This window comes from Vigna unguiculata, chromosome 8 (assembly GCF_004118075.2).
Source record: "Vigna unguiculata cultivar IT97K-499-35 chromosome 8, ASM411807v1, whole genome shotgun sequence".
In the NCBI taxonomy this organism is placed as follows: domain Eukaryota; kingdom Viridiplantae; phylum Streptophyta; class Magnoliopsida; order Fabales; family Fabaceae; genus Vigna; species Vigna unguiculata.
In genome coordinates, this window is record NC_040286.1 from 15,100,450 (window position 1) to 15,121,293 (window position 20,844).

Below are 20,844 nucleotides of genomic sequence, written 5' to 3' on the forward strand. Positions count from 1 at the left end.
CTTCTAAGACATTGAACTTGATAGGAAAAATAGCTGGAGCAGTTGGTATGGTTTGAGTTAAGAGATTCAAAAAATTTTGGACTGATTTTTAGTGAAACTTCAAAGGACCATAACTTTTGCTCTGGGTATCAGAATCACTATTATTTTATATACATTTTGGGTGAAATTTGATTTCCCACCTTGTTAGAACCCGCTCCGCCGGTTTGCAAACTTAGATTCTCCAGAAAATGCCATTTTCTACATTTCAACAATGTTTTTTGTGATTTTTCTTCATTTTTTCCACTTTTGAAAAATTGTCAAAAATACCTGTGCTGTGAGTTTTGATCTGATTTTTTGTGTGCTTCTGTTTGACCACTTAAAGGAATAGCCTACCAAACTTCAAGTCATTTGGAGTTCGTTTGAGTATACTTGTAGTTATACCCTATGTTATGCCAATATCACTACAATTAATGCTTTTTGGTGCATGACTAGGGGAAACCAAAGTGAATTACAACCATTTGACCCTGAGATTGATAGGACATTCCATAGAGGAAGTAGGCATCTTAGGAATCCGTCTTTGCATGCTCAATATTCAGTGACTTTTCCTGACTCCTCTGATTCTCATCATACTCGTGACACTTCTCATTCCTTGTATTCTGAGCATACTGTTTATTCTGAGCATTTTGATTTTCATATTGATAACATGGCTCAACCTCCTCCACCTCATGAGAGAACCATGAGTGAGCTCACTGCACCAGAGTTCACTTATGATAGTTTATGCATTCAATACCCTGAGGAGGAGGTTCCATATATGCTGAAAACTGGTTTAATACACTTGTTGCCAAAGTTTCATGGTCTTACAGGTGAGGACCCGTGCAAACACTTGAAGCAGTTTCATGTCGTCTGTTCCACCATGAAGCCTGCAGATGTACAGGAGGACCATGTATACTTGAAGGTTTTCCCTCATTCTTTGGAGGGTAATGCGAAAGACTGGTTGTACTACCTAGCACCCAGGTCCATCACAAGCTGGGATGACCTGAAGAGATTGTTCCTTGCCAAGTTCTTCCCTGCTTCAAGGACAACAGCCATAAGGAAGGAGATTTCTGGCATCAAGCAGCAATCTAGGGAGACCCTTTATGAGTACTGGGAGAGGTTCAAGAATCTCTATTCAAGCTGCCCACACCATCAGATCTCTGAACACCTCCTCCTGCAGTATTTTTATGAAGGCTTGCACCACATGGATCGAAATATGATTGATGCCGCAAGTGGTGGTGCCCTTGGTAACATAACCCCAGCTGCAGCCAGACAACTAATAGAGAACATGGCTTCAAATTCTCAACAATTTGGCACAAGGAGTGATGCCATAGTTGTTAGAGGTGTTCATGATGTAGGAGCAGTCGAGTACACGAAGAAGTTGGAGAGTAAGATTGATACCGTTTGGCCTATGCAATGCCCCTAGCACATTCCAGCGGTGCATGCTAAGCATTTTTAGTGATTTTCTTGAAAAATTCATTGAGGTGTTTATGGACGACTTTACTGTGTATGGGTCCTCATTTGATGCATGTTTGGATAGTTTGGACAGAGTTTTAAACAGGTGCATCTAATCTAAATTAGAAATGTCATTTCATGGTAGAACAAGGCATAGTATTGGGGCACATAATTTCAAAAAAGGGCATTGAAGTTGACCCTGCCAAGATCTCAATTGTTTTACAATTGCCTTACCCCTCTTCTGTGCGAGAGGTTCGTTCTTTTCTTGTCCATGCATGGTTTTACAAGCGCTTCATTCAAGACTTCAGTAAGAAGGCCCTCCCATTGTCCAACCTACTACAAAAGGATGTTGACTTCATCTTTAATTAAGGATGCAAAGAGCCTTATGATTGCCTCAAGAAGGCCCTAACCACAACTCCAATCATTCAGGCGCCCGACTGGACAGCCCCATTTGAGCTTATGTGTGATGCATCCAACTATGCATTAGGGGTTGTCCTAGCTCAAAGGATTGATAAGCAGCCGAGGGTAATCTATTACGCCTCTAAGACATTAGATGCTGCCCAATCAAATTACACCACAACAGAAAAAGAGCTCCTTACGGTAGTTTTTGCACTTGAAAAGTTTCGATCTTATCTGCTTGGTTCTCCTGTTGTTGTGTTTACTGACCATGCAGCTCTTAAGTACCTGTTGAAGAAGGCAGAATCAAAACCTCGGCTGATAAGATGGATGCTCTGGCTCCAAGAATTCGATTTGGAGATCCGTGATAAGAGCGGAGCATAAAACCTGGTTGCAGACCACCTAAGCAGGATTGAGAGGTCTACTGATGATGCTTCACCGATCCGGGATGACTTTCCCGATGAAAGTTTGTTGACACTCTCTACTTCTTCCTCACCTTGGTTTGCTAACATTGTTAATTATCTTGCTGCTTCTGTTTTTCCTCCCTTAGCATCCAGAGCTCAATGTGATAAACTCAAGAGCGATGCTAGGTATTACATTTGGGATGACCCCTATCTGTGGAAAATGTGCAGTGATCAGGTTACCAGGAGATGCATTCTGGACCATGAGATTGACTCGGTCCTCAAATTTTGTCATTCATTTGCACCTGGTGGTCACCTTTGCACACAAAGGACAACTCATAAGGTGCTAGATTGCGGATTTTATTGGCCCACCATCTTCAAAGATGCATGGAGGATTTGTAGCACATGTGAGGAATGCCAATGAGCAGGAGGAGCCATTTCTTGGAGACAATAGATGCCTCAACAACCCATGCTATTTTGTGAGGTGTTTGATGTCTGGGGTATAGATTTCATGGGCCCTTTCCCTGTCTCTTTCGGTTTCACTTACATCTTGCTTGTTGTTGATTATGTTTCAAAATGGGTGGAAGCCAAAGCCACTAGAACTAATGATGCTCGAGTTGTTGTGGACTTTGTTGGTTTGGAGTTCCTCGAGCTATTGTTAGTGACCAGGGCACCCATTTTTGCAATAGATCCATGGGGGTTTTGCTTCAAAAGTATGGGGTCGTGCACAAACTTTCTACACCATATCACCCCCAAACTAATGGGCAAGCCGAGATCTCAAACAGAGAAATCAAGAGGATCTTGGAGAAGATTGTGCAGCTCAACAGGAAGGATTGGAGCAATAGACTTGAGGACGCTCTATGGGCTCACAGGACTGCTTACAAGGCACCTATAGGGATGTCTCCTTATCGGGTTGTCTTTGGTAAGCCATGCCACCTTCCAGTGGAGATAGAGCATCGAGCATACTGGGCTGTCAAGTCATGCAACTTCTCTCTTGATCAAGCTGGGGAGGAAAGGAAGCTGCAGTTGAACGAGTTAGATGAGATCCGTCTGGAGGCATATCAGAACTCTATGTTCTACAAGGAGAAGACCAAGAAATTCCATGATAGCTCCATAGCTAGAAAGGAGTTTGTTGTTGGTCAGCAAGTTTTTACTGTATAACTCCAGACTTGGACTCATGGGGGGTAAGTTGCGATCAAAGTGGATTGGTCCTTTTGTTGTTGCTAATGTTTATCCTTATGGTGTAGTTGAAATCAAAAGCTAGCCCACCGATAAGAGCTTCAAAGTGAATGGGCATCGTCTGAAGCCATTCCTCAGCAATCCTGCCTTGGTGGATACTGTTGTGGAGGAAACTTCCCTGCTTGACCCCACTGTTGTCTCACCATGATTCAGGGATTTTTCTTTCCCCTCTTCTTTACTTTTATTGCACTTGTCCAGGTCTGTCTGTTGTTGTTTCCGTTTGTTTGTTTCAATTTTGTTAATTTGTGTTAGTTAGTGTTATGTTTTTGCTTTCTGTTTGGAACACTCACTTCACTCTTGGAGTGATGAAGGATTATCTTTCTCTTTTAAGATTATTGAATATGGTGTGAGTTGATTAAGAAAGCTAAGTGAAATCCCCACTGGACATTAAGATAGCAAGCTATCTAGATGTGAAGGTTCCTTTCACAGACCTCATGAGAAGAAGATGATGGATTGATTCAAAACAAAAAGGAAATGGAAGGCACATAAACCATAGAAAACCAAGAACAATTAAAGGAAGAAGAAAACATAAAATGGAAAGGAAAGAAATGGTAAAAATGTGAGAAGCACACCACTACAAGGCTAGGCTAAAAGCCATGGCAACCTTGAAGATGAGTGGATGTGTGCCGCCACTTGCTATGCAAGATAAGGCTTAAAAGTATTCACTCCCTAGGGAGGAAACTCTCACAAATGGTTGAGACACAAGAGTGTTTTTACTTCAAAATGTTCAACCCTTTTACATGTCTAGGAGCACCCCTTATATCGAAGATTTTAGGGGCCTCTAAGCAAATAAAAGATACCTAAGGATGTCTCTACAAAAACCTAACCCTAGCTTTTAGAAACTAGGTTAAATAAGGTTACAAAAATGAGAGACAAAAGAGCCAACTATGGTGTGTGCAAGGCTAATTTCGTTCTAGCACAAAAGGAGACAAAGAATGTGTCTCATATGTCTCCAAAAAGTGGCCAAAGTGTGCTAAAAACAAAGGAGACCAAAGGTAAATAGGTACACTTGCTTCATGCCTTTTACTTTATGCTTTATGCCTTTGCTTTACTCTCTCCTCCACATCATTTATGCTCCCCAATCACCATGTGCCACCTAGCATTGTTTTCTTACTCCTAATTAACCTACAAAGCAAATAAACATAAATTAGCATGTTGGCTTAAGTCAAGTCAACTATAGTCAACAAGTCAAACCTAGTCAAAGGTCAACAAGTCAACTAAAGTTGATTCAACTAAACCAACTTAGGGAATCAAAAATAACAAACACAAATGAAAGGGATGAAGGATTAGTGAACTTCCTTTCTAAACATGCTTAGTCTTCTTAAGCATGTGCCTTCATCCTTGGTTGGGATCAATCCTTCATCATCCTCCTCTTCTTGGAGAGAATTTGACCACAAATTCTTTAAGCCTTTGTAGATGGAGCTTGACTTGATTTGGGGGAGGTTTTGCGCCTCTCTTTTATGAGCTCTTGTTCCATCTTTTCTAAGGGTACTACCCCTAGCTTTGGTTAGGCCATCCCTCTTTTCTAGACCACTTTTCTTCTCATGCTTGCGCATTGGGTCTTCCTTTTGAGCCTTGCAAGAGAAGAAAGAATGGTGATGTCCATCTTGCATTGAAAATCTTTTTTTAGAGGCAAGTAACACTTTGGAGGTAACTTGCTCTTTGTCTTTTTCATCTTTTCTCTTATCTTTCACTTTATTTCGGTCCTCATTTCCTTGATTGGGTGAGAGAGGTAGGAGTGTGAACTTCTTGCCTTGGAAGGACATAGGTGTTAGCATGGCCATCATAAAAGACTTTTCTATCAAATTGCCATGGCCTACCTAACAAAATATGAGTTTCTTCCATAGGCACAACATCACATAACACCTCATCTTTAAAATTTCCAATTGAAAAGTTAATGAGGACTTGTTGAGTTACTTTAATGTCTTCTTTCTTAAGCCATGATAGCTTGTAGGGCTTGGCATGAGGGATAGGTTTCAGGCCAAGCTTGTCCACAACCCTTGTGCTAGCCATATTTACACAACTTTCATTATCTATGAGGACGGTACATAGTTTGTCTTTGATATGGCACCTTGAATGAAAAAGGTTTTGTCTTTGAGAAGGGTCAAGTTCCTTGGAAACTTGTCTTAGTTGGTGCCTTATCATTAACAATCCAACTTCAAGGGGTTTAATCCTTTCACTTGAAGAAGAAGTGTGGGAAGAAGTACTTTTAGGGGAAGGGGGAGAAGAATGTTCACTCTCTACTTCGTTTTTAAGGTTTAAGGCCATGGTTCTTTTGGTGGGACAATTTGAAGCTATGTGCCCATATCCTAAACACTTAAAACATTTTATAGAACTTGTCCTTGTACCTTGAGAAGAATTAGGAGTTTCATTAGAAGGCCTAGACGAATTAGTCCTAGGAGGTGGGTCTTTGGAACTCTTGAGTGGTGATTGATCATGTTTTCTTTCTTTATCTTTCCAAGTACTAGAATAGTAGTCATTGTATGAACCACTCCTCTTGGCCTCTTTTTTCTTTTGCAATTGAGTTTCAACTTTGATGGCCAAATGTAAAACTTTGTCAAGAGAGGAGTACTCATATAACTCTACTAAATCTTGTATGTCCCTCCTTAACCCACTCACAAATCTAGCTACCTTTTCCTCTTCACTTTCAAATTGGAGTCCTACTTTTAGAAGCATGGACTCCATTAACTTGTAATATTGATCTACACACATGGACCCTTGTTGAAGCCTTTGGAGCTTCAAAAGAGTCTCCCTCCTATAATAGGAAGGAACAAATCTAGCGCGCATCAAATTTTTAAGGTCCCTCTAAGAAGTCGCGAGTGACTCTTGGTTAATATTGTCCATACATAATTGATGCCACCAAGTCATGGCATAATGCTCAAACACTAAGACTACCAAATCTACTTGCTTTTGATCACTAACTACATGAATGGTAAAAAGTTGGTCCACTTTTTGTTCCCACTCAATGTAAATGTTTGGGTCATTTTCTCCTTTGAACTTAGGAATCTTTGGAGTTTGCTTCTCTTGTGATGGGTTGCACCTAGAATGCCCTCTTTTCCTAGCCTCTCTTTCTTGCTCTTTAGCTTCAAGCCTTTGAATGTGCTCTTGGATTCTTAGGTCACTTTGCTCCTTTTCTTTTCTCAATTGTTCAAAGGCCTCCTTTCTAGACAACTCCAAATCCCGAAGCAATCTCATCAATGTATGGTTTTTGTTTGGAGTAGGTGCATTTGATGAACTTGCCATGATTCCTACAACAAAAACACTCAAATCCGAGACAAAATAAATGGATTAGAGGTTAGACAACATGAAAACCGAGACCAAATCCAACCCAAAATGTAACCCAAGTGTTTAGATCACTCTCCCAAAGTAACAAGGCAAGGCTAGCACTCAAAATCCACCAAAGGAGTGAAGCAAACACTTTTGAAAAACTTGTTCAAAACCTTTCAAATGCAATACAAGTGATTTGGCCACAACATCCCAAGAGTTTCAAGAAAAGAAAACTACTAAGACAAAACAAAGAACACCTAGTGACAAGCAAGAAAAGCACAAAAACAAGGAAAGCTAAACTTTAAAGAAGAAAAGTTTGAGACAAAACTTTTAACAAGACTAAAACAAGAAAAGCACATTTTAAAGACTCTATGGAAAGCACTTGACAAACATCTTCAAGTCTTAAATCATGCATACACTAAGAAAGATCATAACCAAGTTAAAACATGGAACTAATTAGCCAATATCACCCAATTCTCAAGTATGAAAACTAGTAGCATAACACCCAGTGAAAAGCACACTTTTAGTTCACCAAGGAGCAAGGTTGCTCTCGGTTTTTAGGCAAAAATTGGTGCAAAATTTTCTTCTTTCACAACTAGTTTCATAAAATGGTGAGAAAGAGTTTTAGGTGGCTTGGACACTTAGTTCCTCAAGTTTTAGGCCAAAATCAATTTCATGGAGCTTACATCAAGCACGACATAAAGTGAAAGCAATATTCAAATACTTGGAAAAACAAGAATAAGAAAACTTCAAGTTAACACATGACATATGACTCAAGAAAAAGTTAGGCACATTTAAACACTCAACATGACATACATAAAGACACAAACATGTAGCTATCATGCATTTAAACTCATGGATTTCAGGCTCAAAGACTATGCATCCAAAGACATGTTATCCAACCACATTTAGGAGCTTAAAGAGGTGCAAAAATCGTAGCCAAACTGCCACAACAAAACCTAAAAACGCTGATTCACGTATTCTTCGCAGATCTGACCTTTGCTCACTAATTTTATCATAACTTTCGCCATAGAACTCCAAATGCGTTGGTTCTTTTTTAAAATTGTAACAGTTTCTGGCAGCATTTTTTTTGTGTGCAATGGAAGTGGATAGCTACACAAGACAAGGTTAGAACATGAAAACACCATATTCAAGGACAACCAAAGCTCTAGATACCAAATGATGAAAGATTATCTTGTTCCTTTTTAAGATAATTGAATATGGTGTGAGTTGATTAAGAAAGCTAAGTGAAGTCCCTACTGGACATTAAGATAGCAAGCTATCTAGATGTGAAGGTTCCTTTCACAAAGCTCAAGAGAAGAAGATGATGGATTGATTCAAAAAAAAAGGAAATGGAAAGCAAATAAACCATAGAAAACCAAGAACAATTAAAGGAAGAAGAAAATATAAAATGGAAAGGAAAGAAATGGTGAAAATGTGAGAAGCAAGCCACTACAAGGCTAGGCTAGAAGCCATGGCAACCTTGAAGATGAGTGAATGTCTGCTGCCACTTGCTATGCAAGATAAGGCTTAAAAGTATTCACTCCCAAGGGAGGAAACTCTCAAAAATGGTTGAGACACAAGATTGTTTTTACTTCAAAATGTTCAACCCTTTTTCATGTCTAGGAGCACCCCTTATATAGAAGAGTTTAGGGGCCTCTAAGCAAATAAAAGATACCTAAGGATGTCTCTACAAAAACCTAACCCTAGCTTCTAGAAACTAGGTCAAATAAGGTTACAAAAATGAGAGACAAAAGAGCTAACTATGGTGTGTGCAAGGCTAATTTCGTTCTAGCACAAAAGGAGACAAAGGAGACCAAAGGTACATAGGTACACTTGCTTTATGGCTTTTTCTTTATGCTTTATGCCTTTGCTTTACTCTCTCTTCCATATCATTTATGCTCCCCAATCACCATGCGCCACCTAGCCTTGCTTTCTTCCTCCTAATTAACCTACAAAGCAAATAAACATAGATTAGCATGTTGGCTTAAGTCAAGTCAACTATAGTCAACAAGTCAAACCTAGTCAAAGGTCAACAAGTCAACTAAAGTTGATTCAACTAAGTCAAATTAGGGAATCAAAAATAACAAACACAAATGAAAGGGATGAAGGATTAGTGAACTTCCTTTCTAAACATGCTTAGTCTTCTTAAGCATGTGCCTTCATCCTTGGTTGGGATCAATCCTTCATCATCCTCCTCTTCTTGGAGTGAATTTGACCACAAATTCTTTAAGCCTTTGTAGATGGAGCTTGACTTGATTTGGGGGAGGTTTTGCACCTCTCTTTTATGAGCTCTTGTTCCATCTTTTCTAAGGGTACTACCCCTAGCTTTGGTTAGGCCATCCCTCTTTTCTAGACCACTTTTCTTCTCATGCTTGCGCATTGGGTCTTCCTTTTGAGCCTTGCAAGAGAAGAAAGAATGGTGATGTCCATCTTGCATTGAAAATCTTTTTTTAGAGGCAAGTAACACTTTGGAGGTAACTTGCTCTTTGTCTTTTTCATCTTTTCTCTTATCTTTCACTTTATTTCGGTCCTCATTTCCTTGATTGGGTGAGAGAGGTAGGAGTGTGAACTTCTTGCCTTGGAAGGACATAGGTGTTAGCATGGCCATCATAAAAGACTTTTCTATCAAATTGCCATGGCCTACCTAACAAAATATGAGTTTCTTCCATAGGCACAACATCACATAACACCTCATCTTTAAAATTTCCAATTGAAAAGTTAATGAGGACTTGTTGAGTTACTTTAATGTCTTCTTTCTTAAGCCATGATAGCTTGTAGGGCTTGGCATGAGGGATAGGTTTCAGGCCAAGCTTGTCCACAACCCTTGTGCTAGCCATATTTACACAACTTTCATTATCTATGAGGACGGTACATAGTTTGTCTTTGATATGGCACCTTGAATGAAAAAGGTTTTGTCTTTGAGAAGGGTCAAGTTCCTTGGAAACTTGTCTTAGTTGGTGCCTTATCATTAACAATCCAACTTCAAGGGGTTTAATCCTTTCACTTGAAGAAGAAGTGTGGGAAGAAGTACTTTTAGGGGAAGGGGGAGAAGAATGTTCACTCTCTACTTCGTTTTTAAGGTTTAAGGCCATGGTTCTTTTGGTGGGACAATTTGAAGCTATGTGCCCATATCCTAAACACTTAAAACATTTTATAGAACTTGTCCTTGTACCTTGAGAAGAATTAGGAGTTTCATTAGAAGGCCTAGACGAATTAGTCTTAAGAGGTGGGTCTTTGGAACTCTTGAGTGGTGATTTATCATGTTTTCTTTCTTTATCTTTCCAAGTACTAGAATAGTAGTCATTGTATGAACCACTCCTCTTGGCCTCTTTTTTCTTTTGCAATTGAGTTTCAACTTTGATGGCCAAATGTAAAACTTTGTCAAGAGAGGAGTACTCATATAACTCTACTAAATCTTGTATGTCCCTCCTTAACCCACTCACAAATCTAGCTACCTTTTCCTCTTCACTTTCAAATTGGAGTCCTACTTTTAGAAGCATGGACTCCATTAACTTGTAATATTGATCTACACACATGGACCCTTGTTGAAGCCTTTGGAGCTTCAAAAGAGTCTCCCTCCTATAATAGGAAGGAACAAATCTAGCGCGCATCAAATTTTTAAGGTCCCTCTAAGAAGTCGCGAGTGACTCTTGGTTAATATTGTCCATACATAATTGATGCCACCAAGTCATGGCATAATGCTCAAACACTAAGACTACCAAATCTACTTGCTTTTGATCACTAACTACATGAATGGTAAAAAGTTGGTCCACTTTTTGTTCCCACTCAATGTAAATGTTTGGGTCATTTTCTCCTTTGAACTTAGGAATCTTTGGAGTTTGCTTCTCTTGTGATGGGTTGCACCTAGAATGCCCTCTTTTCCTAGCCTCTCTTTCTTGCTCTTTAGCTTCAAGCCTTTGAATGTGCTCTTGGATTCTTAGGTCACTTTGCTCCTTTTCTTTTCTCAATTGTTCAAAGGCCTCCTTTTTAGACAACTCCAAATCCCGAAGCAATCTCATCAATGTATGGTTTTTGTTTGGAGTAGGTGCATTTGATGAACTTGCCATGATTCCTACAACAAAAACACTCAAATCCGAGACAAAATAAATGGATTAGAGGTTAGACAACATGAAAACCGAGACCAAATCCAACCCAAAATGTAACCCAAGTGTTTAGATCACTCTCCCAAAGTAACAAGGCAAGGCTAGCACTCAAAATCCACCAAAGGAGTGAAGCAAACACTTTTGAAAAACTTGTTCAAAACCTTTCAAATGCAATACAAGTGATTTGGCCACAACATCCCAAGAGTTTCAAGAAAAGAAAACTACTAAGACAAAACAAAGAACACCTAGTGACAAGCAAGAAAAGCACAAAAACAAGGAAAGCTAAACTTTAAAGAAGAAAAGTTTGAGACAAAACTTTTAACAAGACTAAAACAAGAAAAGCACATTTTAAAGACTCTATGGAAAGCACTTGACAAACATCTTCAAGTCTTAAATCATGCATACACCAAGAAAGATCATAACCAAGTTAAAACATGGAACTAATTAGCCAATATCACCCAATTCTCAAGTATGAAAACTAGTAGCATAACACCTAGTGAAAAGCACACTTTTAGTTCACCAAGGAGCAAGGTTGCTCTCGGTTTTTAGGCAAAAATTGGTGCAAAATTTTCTTCTTTCACAACTAGTTTCATAAAATGGTGAGAAAGAGTTTTAGGTGGCTTGGACACTTAGTTCCTCAAGTTTTAGGCCAAAATCAATTTCATGGAGCTTACATCAAGCACGACATAAAGTGAAAGCAATATTCAAATACTTGGAAAAACAAGAATAAGAAAACTTCAAGTTAACACATGACATATGACTCAAGAAAAAGTTAGGCACATTTAAACACTCAACATGACATACATAAAGACACAAACATGTAGCTATCATGCATTTAAACTCATGGATTTCAGGCTCAAAGACTAAGCATCCAAAGACATGTTATCCAACCACATTTAGGAGCTTAAAGAGGTGCAAAAATCGTAGCCAAACTGCCACAACAAAACCTAAAAACGTTGATTCACGTATTCTTCGCAGATCTGACCTTTGCTCACTAATTTTATCATAACTTTCGCCATAGAACTCCAAATGCGTTGGTTCTTTTTTAAAATTGTAACAGTTTCTGGCAGCATTTTTTTTGTGTGCAATGGAAGTGGATAGCTACACAAGACAAGGTTAGAACATGAAAACACCATATTCAAGGACAACCAAAGCTCTAGATACCAAATGATGAAAGATTATCTTGTTCCTTTTTAAGATAATTGAATATGGTGTGAGTTGATTAAGAAAGCTAAGTGAAGTCCCTACTGGACATTAAGATAGCAAGCTATCTAGATGTGAAGGTTCCTTTCACAAAGCTCAAGAGAAGAAGATGATGGATTGATTCAAAAAAAAAGGAAATGGAAAGCAAATAAACCATAGAAAACCAAGAACAATTAAAGGAAGAAGAAAATATAAAATGGAAAGGAAAGAAATGGTGAAAATGTGAGAAGCAAGCCACTACAAGGCTAGGCTAGAAGCCATGGCAACCTTGAAGATGAGTGAATGTCTGCTGCCACTTGCTATGCAAGATAAGGCTTAAAAGTATTCACTCCCAAGGGAGGAAACTCTCAAAAATGGTTGAGACACAAGATTGTTTTTACTTCAAAATGTTCAACCCTTTTTCATGTCTAGGAGCACCCCTTATATAGAAGAGTTTAGGGGCCTCTAAGCAAATAAAAGATACCTAAGGATGTCTCTACAAAAACCTAACCCTAGCTTCTAGAAACTAGGTCAAATAAGGTTACAAAAATGAGAGACAAAAGAGCTAACTATGGTGTGTGCAAGGCTAATTTCGTTCTAGCACAAAAGGAGACAAAGGAGACCAAAGGTACATAGGTACACTTGCTTTATGGCTTTTTCTTTATGCTTTATGCCTTTGCTTTACTCTCTCTTCCATATCATTTATGCTCCCCAATCACCATGCGCCACCTAGCCTTGCTTTCTTCCTCCTAATTAACCTACAAAGCAAATAAACATAGATTAGCATGTTGGCTTAAGTCAAGTCAACTATAGTCAACAAGTCAAACCTAGTCAAAGGTCAACAAGTCAACTAAAGTTGATTCAACTAAGTCAAATTAGGGAATCAAAAATAACAAACACAAATGAAAGGGATGAAGGATTAGTGAACTTCCTTTCTAAACATGCTTACTCTTCTTAAGCATGTGACTCCATCCTTGGTTGGGGTCAATCCTTCATCAGTACGAAGAGGTTCCCTCTTTGCTCTCGATAGCAGGGCTTTTGTCGGTACACAAAGCTTTTAGGGCTTCCAAAATCTGACCTATCTGGTCCTTCAGCTGGTGAATCTCTGCTTTCATTTCTTCATGGGCACCTTCCCAATCTTCCATGAGGTTTTTGTTTGCACGAGTCCTATAAAGGTGTAGCGGAACAAGTTTTTTTGTTTGAGTCGTTTATTTTATAAGCGCCAACTGTTTAAATATAAATGTTATGAGTATGCAAGAAGAAGGGGAAAAACATGCATGCATTACTAATGTTTGGAATCTTGTGAGTCTTAAAGTACACGTGAATATGAGATCAAAATCAAGTTGTCTCTTATTATAACTTCAAAGCCAAAAAAACAGTATTGTCTCAAAACAACAAAGAAATAAACTACAAATACATCAACGATGGCTAATTATTTCCCTCATCAAATCTATCATATCTTCACAATATTCAAAAAGTTGATATATCTACATAGGGGTGGAAAATACATCTGCCATTGCTTCAGCCCAAGCTAAGAGTCGTGGGAGATGTTGTCCTCCTCTAAGTATCGCGGCAAAGCGTTCCATCCAAACTTTACCATTCTCGAATAAGGATCTTATGATATGTTCTTTCTCTTGCAGCTTGGTTTGTTCTTGCTTCAAAGCTTCATGATATATGATGGTTAAGTCTTGCTTTGCTTTTATAATCTTCCCCTCATACTCGTGAATTACTTTCTTCATGTTCTGTTTCACATTTTCTAATTGAGCTTGCATATTTTGGCGTGCTAGCCTAACATTCTTCAGTGATTCTTTCAGTTGTTTGTTTTCTTCCAAAGTTTGGCTTCGTTCTTTTTCCTTTAGCTTTAATTCCTTCTTGGTCTCCTCTAAGCTGCCTCTGACATTTCCTTGCATCGTTTGTCAATCCGAGCTTTCTTCAAGGCCTTCTCTAGGGATCGTTACTTTGCAAAGCTCTCATCTCGTAGTCTCTCATTTTCTTCTTTAGTGTCTTCCAACATTTCTTGAAGTTTCCTCTTTTCTCTTTTAACTTCATCTAACGTTTCTTGAAGCCTCTCTTTTTCTACTTTAGTTTCTTCTAATGTTTCTCGAAGCTTCTCCTTTTCATTTTTCATCTTTTCTAAGGTGGCTTCTAACCTCAGAACTTCTTCAAGGTTTTGGGGAAGCCCGCCATCCTCCTCAATATTCATGCCCCACTCTGGAAATGGTAGTCCAATAGTGTGAACTCTTCTCTGTAACCACTGCTTGTAACTACCTTCAACATCCTCTTTGCTTTTAATGGTCAAGTCCTTTTTTATCATTTTGTCCCAAGCCCGTCGAACCTTCGCCAACATTTCTCCATTTTCCAAACTCAAGCTTGGTATTAGAAAAGGAGTGACAGCATTTTCTAATGGCGCTCCCCGAATAGGATATCCATGTTGCCTCATTCCCAATATAGGATTATAACTTATGCACGCCCTTGTCCCCATAAGAGGAACACTGGGAAAATTTCCATAATGCCATATCATTTTAGAGACGTTCTTCCACTTTCAGCACCATATAATCTTTGATTCCTCTAAGCACGCCAAATATGATTGCCAATTTATGTCATTCTTGGAGAAACAATTTCTAAAATTTTCAAAAGGACAAAATGACCTGTCAGCTTGCTTAAGGATAGTAGTGACTAACCAAACGTAGAGAACTTGTACGCAACATAATACCTTCTCGCCCTTTTTTGCATGGCATACATTCAATGTATGAAGTACATCTGCTAAGATAGAAACCACAGAACTTTCTCCTCTGTGTTTGAAGGCTAAGAATGCATCAATTGCTGCAAACTCTATAAACTCCTCGCATCTCGAAAACAATACAATCCCATACAACATGGTGGCGAGCGCATCCATAAAAGTCTCCCAATTCCCTCTAGCTGCCAACAATCGAGCTATACCTTCTAAATAGGATAGTGGAAATCCCTCCACACCATTTTTGTTTTGCTTTTTCTATATTAATTCATGCTCTTCTACTGCTAGCACCGAGACCACCTTTGATACAGCTGGATGATGTCCTAAGAACATATATGGTTTTTTATCTCCCAAAGGGCACCTCATGATCTCTTCGAACTCTTCTATAGTAGGAGCCAATTGAAAGTTTCGAAAAGTAAAACAGCTTAGAGGTGGATCATAATATTGGATTAAGGCCATAACAACGTCAACAGGTACCTCTACCATTGCCAAATCCAAAATATTACCATACTTGCTAGCAAAAGTCCTACATTGTGATTTCTTTATTAATTGAATTGTGTCTTTCAATCTTTGCGTTTCTAATTTTTTTATTTTAGCAAAGATAGTCTTTTTTTGAAACACAGTGACTTGATTGATCCCATATTTGTGTGCACAAGTCACGAGATTCCAATGCCCTACTACAATTAACGATATATGCATGAATGTGGTGAAAAGAAAAAAAATAATAAAAAAATAAAAAATAAAACAAAATAAAAGTAAATAAAATAAAATAAAAAATAAGTAATAAATACTATATAAAAATAAAAACAAAAAAAATTGAGACGAGAAAGCTTGAAATAAGAAGTATGAAAGTGTATGAATATGCATGCAATGATATCATGAAAGAGAAAATAGAGATAAATGCACATTATTTAAAAAAAACAAAAACTGCATGTTGGCATGACCATGAAAGAGAAAGATAAAGTAAGAAAATATTTGTATTTAAAAAAAATTATATGATTTCATGGATGCGAAATATATAGCAAGAAAATGCAAGCTCCCTCCTTATGTCCTAGAAGGTGTAGACAACCTAGTTTGTTGTATGGGTCTTTATGTGATGATCACATGGGTGTCTCTATGATGAAGGATTATCTTGTTTCCTTTTAGAGTTATGAATATGGTGAAGTTGTTTAAGAAAGCTTTTTGAAAATTCCCACTGGACATTAAGATAACATGCTATCTAGATATCAAGGTTCATTTCTCAAGCTCATGAAAGGAAGAAGAGAGTTGGATTCAAGCTTAAACACACACAGCAATAACAACACTAAAGAGCAAAATGAAAGAAGAAACAATAAAAATGGAAAGCATAGAAGATGAAGAATGGAAGAAGCACGCCACTCATAGGGAGGGGATCTAAGCCAACCAAGCCCTAGAGATGAGTGATGGTGCCGTCACTTGCAAGCAAGATAAGGCAAAGGTGAGTTCACTTCTAGGAAGGAGAGCTCACGAAAATTGGTGGTTGAATGCACAAAGTTTATAACAAAATGATCAACCCTTTTACAAGACAAGGAGCACCCTTTAAATAGGAGTTCATAGGGGTCCTTTAGCAAATACAAAAATATGAAAAAGGATTAACTAGCAAACCCTAAACCTAATGTGAGAGTGAGTCTTGGCCAAGTGAAGGGAGGCATTCCCATGAGGATTCTAGGCCAAAAGAGGAAGGAGACCAAGTGACCTTCTAAGGCATAAACCACAAAGGCAAAAGGACACAAGGTACATGTCTACTTTTGCTTTTGCTTTATGCTTTTTGCTTTCCTCTCTCTTCCACTTCATCCAAGTGCTCCAATCACCAAGTGCCACCTAGCCATGCTCTACTTTCTCTTAATTTCCTACAAAACAAGACAAACAAGGATTAGCATGTTGGTTTAAGTTAATCTAATCTTGGTCAAAGGTCAACTTTGGATCAAAGTCAACAAGTCAACCAAAATAAATCAACTAGAAACCAACTTAGGGAATTCAAACTAAAGTAATGCAAAACAAAGATAAAGGTGATGGAATAGAAGACTCCCCTCTAGACATGCTTCTAGTGATCCTTCTTGAGGGAGCTTCTAAGGAGGTGGTCATGCCTTCATCACTCTAAATAGTCCCACAAGTCTCTAGAGCTGAAGTCTACCCCGAAACAAAATCCACAACGATGGGCGACCCAACAAATGTGGCATGTTCCGAGGAAGCAAACTGTAGATGAAGTCTTCACAATAGTCAAGCAGATCCGAGATCTAACATGACAATCGTTAGACCTCCACTTCCTATGGCTCACTCAGACCCATGTATAGGGCCCAAAATCAAAAAAATAAAAATGAATGCAATATCATAGTATGTATAGTGTGTGATGAAGGATTGATCCCAACCAAGGATGGAGGCACATGCTTAAAAAGACTAAGCGTGTTTAGAAAGGAAATTCACTAATCCTTCATCCCTTTCATTTGTGTTTGTTATTTTTGATTCCCTAAGTTGACTTAGTTGAATTAACTTTAGTTGACTTGTTGACCTTTGACTAGGTTTGACTTGTTGACTATAGTTAACTTGACTTAAGCCAACATGCTAATCTATGTTTATTTGCTTTGTAGGTTAATTAGGAGTAAGAAAGCAATGCTAGGTGGCGCATGGTGATTGGGGACCATATATGATGTGGAGGAGAGAGTAAAGCAAAGGCATAAAGCATAAAGTAAAAGGCATAAAACAAGTGTACCTATGTACCTTTGGTCTCCTTTGATTTTAGCACACTTTGGCCACTTTTTGGAGACATATGAGACACATTCTTTGTCTCCTTTTGTGCTAGAACGAAATTAGCCTTGCACACACCATAGTTAGCTCTTTTGTCTCTCATTTTTGTAACCTTATTTGACCTAGTTTCTAGAAGCTAGGGTTAGGTTTTTGTAGAGACATCCTTAGGTATCTTTTATTTGCTTAGAGGCCCCTAAACTCTTCTATATAAGGGGTGCTCCTAGACATGTAAAAGGGTTGAACATTTTGAAGTAAAAACACTCTTGTGTCTCAACCATTTGTGAGAGTTTCCTCCCTTGGGAGTGAATACTTTTAAGCCTTATCTTGCATAGCAAGTGGCGGCACACATCCACTCATCTTCAAGGTTGTCATGGCTTCTAGCCTAGCCTTGTAGTGGCGTGCTTCTCACATTTTTACCATTTCTTTCCTTTCCATTTTATGTTTTCTTCTTCCTGTAATTGTTCTTAGTTTTCTATGGTTTATGTGCTTTCCATTTCCTTTTTGTTTTGAATCAATCCATCATCTTCTTCTCTTGAGCTTTGTGAAAGGAACCTTCACATCTAGATAACTTGCTATCTTAATGTCCAGTGGGGATTTCGCTTAGCTTTCTTAATCAACTCACACCATATTCAATAATCTTGAAAAGGAACAAGATAATCCTTCATCAGTGTGTAAAGGGAGCATAACCTAAAGCTACCCAATCCCCTATCTGCAAAACAACCAAAACTTTCCCAGGTAGATATAGATAGATATAGTAATTTTTTCTACCCTAGGATTCAAAATTTCACAATACAATAAATCACAATATTAAAGTAGATATAAATCACCTCAAGACAAATGAAAATAAATGCAAATAAAAGAGAATAACATAACAAAAAAAAGGGAAAACAAATATGAATCAACATATACTTTGCACATTTAATTAATTAGGACTGACTCTCTAGAAAAAAAGTTCTCGGTGGAGTCGCCATCTATCGCAACCGGGGTCATGATAGGACGATGAAAAAAATTTATTTTAAAATACAGAGGAGTCGCCACCATAATTTATTAAGGAAAACTATAGAAAAACCTTAAAGATTTTAGTCTTTGAAACCAAGTTTAGGTTCGGGAGTCGGTTATGTGTGGAGAAGGTATTAGCACCCCACAACATCATCCAAAGACAGTTCCTTTTAATTAAGTGTACAAAATTAATACAATTTTTAAATATTTGGTTTCCCGCAAAAATAAAATAAAATAAAATAATAATAATAATAATAAACAAATAAATAAATAAATAAATAACAATAAAAAGAAACACAAAAATAAAATAAAATAAAATAAAAAATACTATAGACTATTTGGAGAAAAAAAAAGATTTTAAAAAGATTTTAAATTTTTGGGAGTTGAACCCCACAAGAACTTGGCCTCGCTTCTACGTACTTCCCTTCACAATGGAAAATCAAGGATCACATAGTTCTAAAATAAATAAAAAAATTAGAAAAGAAACTGTTTGAAAAAGATGTGATTTTTGGAAGGTGAACTCGACAAGGATTGCTACGTATCTCCAATTGGAATGGATACTTTACATTGATTAATTTGTAAAAATGTTGTTCCTTGGAGAATCAGGGATCACGTAGTTCTAAGATAAAAAAAAATGTTTGAAAAAGATGTGAGGGTTTGTAAACTCACATTGTTTTAGAGAAGTTTTGTATGTTGTAAAAATTAATTATCAAGCAAGTCCGGGACTCGACATGATAATTTAAATTATAAAAAAGGATTATCAAGCAAGTCTAAGACTTGACATGATAATTACAGTTACGAAAAATTATGATTATCAAGCGAGTCCGGGACTCGATATAATAATTAAAGTTATGAAAATCATGATTATCAAGCGAGTCCGGGTCTCGACATGATAATTAAAGTTACGAAAATCATTATTTATCAAGCAAGTCCAATACTAGACATGATAATTAAAATTTATTTTTAAAAAAAATTAATTATCAAGCAAGTCTAAGACTAAACATGATAATTAAAATTTATTTAAGCAAAATGTTTAATTCTAAAGCAAGTCTGAGACTAGACATGATAATTAAACTTTATTTAGAAAAACATTGATTAAAAGATAAAAATGAATTTATATATATAAAAACAACATAAAACCAAATGAAGCATAAAGCATGAGTGTGATAGCTAAAACAGGGGTGCAAACGGTATAAATTTCTAATTCACAATCCGATGGGGTGTAAGCATTTACAATGGGTACAAAGGTAAATGAACAAAGGTGAAATGTATAAAAGAGGGGTGCGCAAGTAATGAATTGAGTTAACCTTTATTGAAACATATGAAACTACTTCTATGGAAACCATTCCTAGCCAATCCAAATTAAGTAACCTCACTTTATTTAAACACAATTTTCAAACTCACGCATTATCAAACATTCCATGTTGGTGCCAGTCGGATGCTGGACTTTTACTGCTGATGCCAGTCGGATGCTAGACTTTTAAAGCTGGTGCCAATCAGATATTGGACTTAATGTAGGTAAAAATGTATAGACGAACACAAAGTAGGCTTTAACTACTAGTGAAAGTATGAATGCCAATAGAAATTGAGTTTCAGCGAAAAGGTCAAAAACTAAAGTAAATAGAGATATAAACATGAATGACAGTATGTATATGAGACATGCTATGCATGAATGCATGAAATGAAAGGAGAAAATTAAGATTTCCCTTTAAAAATAATAATAATAGTAATAATAATAATAATAATAAATAAATAAATAATAAATAATAAATAATAAATAATAAATAATAAATAATAAATAATAAATAATAAATAATAAATAATAAATAACAAATAACAAATAACAAATAACAAATAACAAATAACAAATAACAAATAACAAATAAAAAAACAAATAACAAATAACAAATAACAAATAACAAATAACAAATAACAAATAACAAATAACAAATAACAAATAACAAATAACAAATAACAAATAACAAATAACAAATAACAAATAACAAATAACAAATAACAAATAACAAATAACAAATAACAAATAACAAATAACAAATAACAAATAACAAATAACAAATAACAAATAACAAATAACAAATAACAAATAACAAATAACAAATAACAAATAACAAATAACAAATAACAAATAACAAATAACAAATAACAAATAACAAATAACAAATAACAAATAACAAATAACAAATAACAAATAACAAATAACAAATAACAAATAACAAATAACAAATAACAAATAACAATAACAAATAACAAATAACAAATAACAAATAAC

The 20,844-nt window shown here is 36.9% G+C and overlaps 1 non-coding gene across 1 annotated transcript; it reads right to left on the reverse strand.

Annotated features, from left to right (window-relative positions):
- Positions 1-1,063: 1,063 nt before the first annotated feature.
- Positions 1,064-1,170, reverse strand: LOC114195715. The gene has a single exon (XR_003606548.1). It is a non-coding gene; the product is annotated as a small nucleolar RNA R71 (small nucleolar RNA).
- Positions 1,171-20,844: the final 19,674 nt, after the last annotated feature.